This window comes from Lycorma delicatula, chromosome 4 (assembly GCF_047948215.1).
Source record: "Lycorma delicatula isolate Av1 chromosome 4, ASM4794821v1, whole genome shotgun sequence".
Classification (NCBI taxonomy): Eukaryota; Metazoa; Arthropoda; class Insecta; order Hemiptera; family Fulgoridae; genus Lycorma; species Lycorma delicatula.
The window spans coordinates 99,408,537-99,415,674 of NC_134458.1; positions in this window are offsets into that span (position 1 = coordinate 99,408,537).

Sequence of the window (7,138 nt, forward strand, 5' to 3'; positions counted from 1 at the left end):
ACGAAGCTGAACATACGAAAGCAGTTAAGAGAGCTTGCGAGGATCAATTCTGTTTTCGATCAGCTAGTTAATTGGAAAATCGAAAGGGAATGTAATATTAGTTGCTGACTTCCTAGGGTTCTTCGCCCTGTGGAGGATGGCTGAGGGAGTCTGATGCTGTTATGGACGTATAGATTGAATAACAACTTGGCTAGGGGCCCGCCTGGGTGCTTACTTCGCCATGATAGTTTTGGCATCGAGCCCTGGTTAGCTGAGATATTCGCTGTTAAGACGAGAATGGATGTGTTGTGGGAGCTGCGGTGTGGGAGGGTGTAGACATTGACCTCGCAAACTGAAGACTGTTCCACCTTCACACCTGCTAATTTATACGAGATGGAGATGTCAGGGCTCAGGAGGGTTGTACTTATGCCAAAAAAAAATTTACAATCACCGAAAGAGTATAGTTACGAGAGTATAGTCACCGAAAGAGTATCACCTGTTACGGTAAACACCGACAGGAAAGCTGCAGGCCGTGGCATGAGTTAAGAATAAATTCTAAGGCAAACTGTATACGGAGTATGTGCTTCATACCGTAAGCGATGTAAAAAATAAGACCGATAATATTTACAGAATTTAATTTGAAGCCGATGATGATTTGAAAATCGCAATCGGTTTATTTCGATCAAGACAATGCAATTTTCATAGGACACAAGATTCCAAGACGCAATTGTATTATATGAGCTGCTTTTTAAGAACCTAGTCCAAAAGAGCTCATATTTGCCGACAAATACCTTAGAGAAAACAAAGAAGTTCTTACGCTTACTAATTCTCATAGAACATAGAATTCAAGATACGGCAGTATAAAATCGAATGTCGGTCTGAAATATATGAAGATAATAAGGAAATTTTTCCAGCGCAGAAAAAAACCGGTAGAGGGATAAATACGCCAATGGTTTTTGATGAGACAGCGAAACTGATTACAGTTATTTTGGTGATCTAAAAGGTTGAAATTGTTTATAGGTTTAAAAGACGCCGTCATCAGAATCAAATAAATTCGATAATCGAAAAGCTTCGAAAACTGGGAATTATAAAAGGAGATAAGCGTTCATCTTAGCATTTATTGTTCACGATAACTTTGAACAGAGCGGGGATCAGTATATGCACCGTCTAGATAGATGCCCTTTGACAAAACCTTAAACTATAAAATTATAAACAGGGTGACGGTCAAGACAAAAGTGATGCAATAAGCAAAGATCAGATGATGAATAATATCTATCATTTGCACCGTCAGATAAGAGGAGAAAGCTTTTAAAAATTATGACAAATAGGAAAATAATATCACGAGTACAGCAATGGCAGAATTTAAAGTCGAAATCGACAAAATAAAATAATTAATCAGATCGCGGTCTCTGTTACTTCTTGTCTCGATTACGAAGGCTGTATAAAAGTCTTGCGTTTATCGAAAGGGTAACAATAGTAAGCGAGGCTGTGGTCTGATAAGCCAAAAAACCTGTTGGCGAGTTCGCAAAGAAAGCAGATCGTACTGTAATAAACAAAGCTACCAATTTATTGCCAGTTGAATTACACATACCAGGCTAATCAGTATTGTACACAGGGAATTAAAATACAAAACGGTTGAGCAGAAGCGATCCCCGAATAAATCCGTTAGATGCCGCGTGCAAACACGATATCGCGCATATTACTAAGTTTCAGAGAACAGGGCTGAAACGACAGAATATTAGCAGAAAGAGCTTGGAGAAGGGTAAAAGCATCTGACACTAGTCCGCGACTTGGGCGGTAACATATATCAAGAAACCAAAGAGTGAATTCAATGGAAGAATTCGTAAACGGGGTAAAAGTCTATAATTAAAACCGTATGCTTCATGCCGTACAGGTTGTGGTATAAAGAAAAAATACCATCAAAAAACCCCAGAGAATAAGAAGAAATCATCAAGATGTATACGAAGTCAAAGAAAGAAATTACTGAAACAGGAAATGGTCAAAAAGATTTGCCATAAGGTAAGGAAAACACAAGCGGTTTTTATTCCGAAATTAAAGAAAAAAAAAACAGAAAGCATTATTTGACCAGGCCTCCGATATATGGAGAGAATCGGCACAATTACATAATTTATATACGAAAAGTATGAGATGTTTGCTGTACTGTTTATTAAAAGTTGATTTTACTCGACTGAACACAATACGTTCGATATTGGGCTTCGATTCAGTCGTTTTAGAACCACATAAATGGCATGTATCCACCGATCCGATTTCCATTAGCACCGTTAAAGCTATACGAGTAACCTGTAAATACCAGTTACAGATTCGTATACGAACGGTGAAGGACACGTTTTGTATGAACTACTTCCCAACGTCGAACGTGATTATAAAATCATAGAAACGCCTCGTAACGTAAGTTTACCTTCCCGTCTATAGAGGAATACACATCACTATACAAGTTGTGGATTAGAACGTTGATATACTCAATTTCTGATATAGCGAGCATTATCCACGGCGTACTGAAGAAAATGAATTTGACGATGGGGATGAACCAAATCCGAAGATTAAAAATTGTAAACTTTGAATACTGTTGAATGTTTTTTAATGTATATTAATAAAGATGTACTTTAACTAATAAAAAAGTATTTATTATCAATTTTTTTTGGAATACTTCACACACTTTCCACTAAAAAAAAATATTCTATATATATATATATATATATATATATATATATATATATTGTAACATCAATTAATAAATTCTCATCTGAAGATGATGTGAATGGTACTTTACTTATTATTTACCATAACTTCAGTCTACAGTTCCTTGATGGAGGAATATCTGTCCATATTCAGTTATCTTGACAATGAAGATAATACTAAAATAAATTCAAGTATGTTGAGTGCGGCGATAAAATAGTTTCAAGATTATCAGCTGCCAATAGACAGCAAATCAAATGAAGAAACCATTCAGTTAACACAAAAATCTATTTGCAAGGTTGGTGATTCCATATCACCTTATAAACTAGGACAGTATTTTTGGAATAAACACAACATATCATGGCATTTTGCATTGGCGAGTAACGCCATACAAGAAATAACTAGTAAAGTTTTCCAAGCATGCATGTGTGGACTAAACATTCTGGCTTGTCATTTTATCACAATCTTAATGACCCTGATATTGTTATATTATTTAAAAGATTTACGCACACAATTCAAATGAAAGGATGTTTCAATTGTTTCAACGGGAAAGGAAATGTTCTTGCACATACATTCTTTCACACCAAAAAAAGTTCTTTGAGTGAGGTACATATTGATACTTCTGAAGACTGCAGTTATAATAGTGAAGAAAACCAAATTAAATCAAATGCACTATTGATTTGTTCTATGTTAATTGATGAAATCACTCATACCCATCTTCAGAGCACTCTAGAAAGAGAAATGTGGTTCATGTTTCCAACTTACACTGGCTTAACAGACTTGAGTTTGATGATATTACAGCTATTCAAAGTGTATATGGACTGCCGCAGTTGAAAACCTTTCCTACAATGACAACGATAATGCCAAACTCTGAGATAAAATCATACTTACCAAAATAACCACCATCCAGAACAGAAAGAATAATGTAGAAAAAGATTTATGAGACTATAAAGGCAGTGATTGGAAAACACTTGTTATAATAAATCAGACTATATGTAATGCATAAAGAATATGTGTGGATATTTAGTACTATGGAGATGATGAAATGAAAAAATATAATAATCCATTAGCAATAACAATTTGATTAACATTTTTACCTTCAAATTTTAAAGAAAAGAAAACTGTTTATCAAAGACCCACCAATGAAGTGGTAATGTTAATCAATACTTTGATTAACATCTTTGACATCAACACACTGCAAATTTTAAAGGTTACTTCTCAAATCGATTTTAAGAATTCCTTCTTCCAAAGAGGTGATGACTTAAAAGGAAAAACTTGTCGGCCTCCATGGCGCGAGTGGTACCATCTAAGCCTTTCATCCAGAGGTCCTGGGTTTGAATGGCAGTCAGGCATGACATTTTCACATGCTACAAAAATTGTCATCTCATCCTCTGAATATACCTAATGGTGGTCCCAGAGGTTAAACAAAAAATAAAGAAGGAAAACTTTCTTGTTTTATGAGAACAATTATTTTGTGAAAATTGACGAGTGTTATTTCGATGTTAAACAGTACAATCTGATCTTCAGTCAACTCTCCGGTATATCGAATAAAACTGACACAGTGTTTAGTTATAAAAATGGATTATTAGAATTTTTCAAAGATAATATGTTTTCTGGATTCAGTGAATTCAATGGAAAAGTTGTAAGGTCAGGTGAAATAAGTTTATCTGTTTGGACTGAAATGTTACAAGAACACTACTTTGTCACGATTCTGAAAATTTCTTTCAGATTATAACATGTATCCTAAAAAGACATACAGGAATAAGAACTGACATACCGACATATAGGTATAAGATGTGACATACAGTCAGAATTATTGCTTCACTTTCAGCAAAGATTTCATCTGTATTCTCAATTTTTACACGTTTGCCTTTCATACAACTACAAATATCACATAGTCAAAGATTTTAACTAATAAATAATTCTAAAATTACATTTAAAATAAACATTTCAAATATGTTATAGCGAGGTAGATATTTTAAAATTTCAATACCATTGAAATTAAAAATTTTGTTATGAAGAAAAAAAGGTGAAATCATTATGATCTAATATCAGCGATTTCAGTTCCTTTTTACTTGAAAATATGTTAGTATTTTCAAAACAATACTTTTCAACCTCTTCTATCTTTTTTGCTTGTAATACATTTGATATTGCTGACATATAAATTTTTTTATTAAACAACAGTGCTGTTTGCTTTTTTATATAAAAGATGTTTGAAAAGGATTTCTTTTTCTTTCTCGCATATTTTTAAAGGAACAATTAAATTATCTTTTGAAAGTTTATAAACATTAACCAATAAATTATTTTTTTCTTTCATCTTCATCTTCATTTAGTCATGTGTGTGTTCATGTAAGGTTGTGTTAGTTGCCAGGCCAGCTGCTGCTCCTTACTCTGCTGCTATTGGCGCAGAGCAGACCACATGGTGCACCAGCTTACTGCGTGCAGCTGACTCTTTCCTACTCCCTGTGATCTCAGTCTTTCTTTCCCACAGTCCATTTTAATGTACTTTTAAATAATTTGTTAAATAAGGAATCCTTTTTTTACTGCTAAATATTAACTAATATTATCTTTCTTTTATTAATAAATTTGAATAATAATTACATAAATAATTAATTTAAATATTAATAAGAATTTTAATCTTTTAGTGTTCTTTTATGATACTCCATTTATATATTTGATAAAACAAATTCACATCAGGACACTATTGTACCAGTATTCACTATTTATTGCTTAAATTAAATTATATTAGTGGCACTCCTGGGATGTGAAGGGTGACTTTTAGGTTGCTTAAGTATGGTATCATCTCTAGCAATTTATATAATTGAATCTATAGTAATTAAAAAATACAACAAATAAACCAACGAACCATGCTTTTTTATTGTAGAGATTTCAGTCACGCCATTATAAAAAACACTGCCAAATTAATTTATTATTATAAATCTAAAACAAAATGTCACCTTATGTAAACAACCAGAAAGTATCACTAAATGACATTCATTAATTTAGTGAAGTCTGAAATGCAAACAGTGCATTAATCTGGTGTTCACAACCTTGCACTAATAATTTCCATTACAATACTCTAACTTTAATGTAAAAAAGCTTACTGCCATCAATACTAAACCACTACTTAGCAAAGCTGCCTTTAAAAATTTCAGAAACCATGCATAATTAGAACAAATCAAAAACTTGATGACTTTCTCTGCTTGCTAAGTCCAAACAGACAAAATGATAAAGACATTGGGCAATATGGTAAACTGCATTCTTACAACATGAAGGTTATACAACACCTAAAATATCTTAAACAGCATTCTGGAAATTGAGGAAGAAAGTAAGTAAATTGAGGGTGGTAAAATAAGGACAAATTGCAATCAACCAAAATCATTTAAAAATGGAATTTGTGAAAACTGCCAAAGTTTAACAACATTGAGTGAAACTTACTGGTGGATAATGAGCAAAGCAGTTGGTACAAGTTAATACAAAAGGTAAAGCTTTGGCTGAAATTTAACCCTATCAATGCCAATTACTGCCTAGGATCCATTAACTGATTTAAAAGCAAAACCATAACAAATGGCCAATTTCAATTTACTGTAATTTTTATTATTTAACCTTCCAGATGGTGGCAGTTATTAGATTTTGTTTACTAAACAGTTCTCTATTTTTAACTCATTTTAAATCAACATAAATATTTGTTTCTGAAGTTAATCTCCTCAATTATGATTTGGTATTGTAGGTTTCAGTACATTTTAATAAAGTCTATTGTAATTTTTTTTATATAAAATATAAGAAGAAAATCTTAACGACAATATTATTTAGAAGTTACTATCTGACATATTTATCCATTTTACATTAAATTTAGACAACAATTTTTCTCACCGTAATCATATGATACATAATGAAGAAACAAGCAAGCTTGCATTTTATGCAACATTCAGATTCAGAATAATATTCAACTAGCAAGCAAAACTAAATTAATTTTTAACTCATTTTTGTATTATAACCACTTGATCTTCTAAAAGTAATAAATTTCAAAGTTACAAATATAGGACTTCAGGATGAATCAAGTAACACACATTATTTTGCCATCTTTTCCACCCATCTGCAAAATTTTGAATTTAGTCCTGTTAACTGGTGTTCACATAGCCTTAAGTTCTGTCCACTTTGAAAATTCAAAATAAAATCAAATATTTTTGTAAATTAACTGTAGTTTTTCATTAACTCAAACAAAGAATTTGAGTTTAAAGCCTTACATTTTGTAACAACAAAATGTGAGGCTAACATTTCCAATATAGTATGATTCATCAAGTAATTATGATTTATTCCATATATATTAAGTAGTTATTTGAGTGCAGTACCAATTTTCTATCATTATTTAAATAGGCATTCGCATATACAAAGAAAAAATACCTTTACCAGTCAGTATACATTTGCCAATGGCAGGGTTAAAACAAAGTTTAAGATAAAA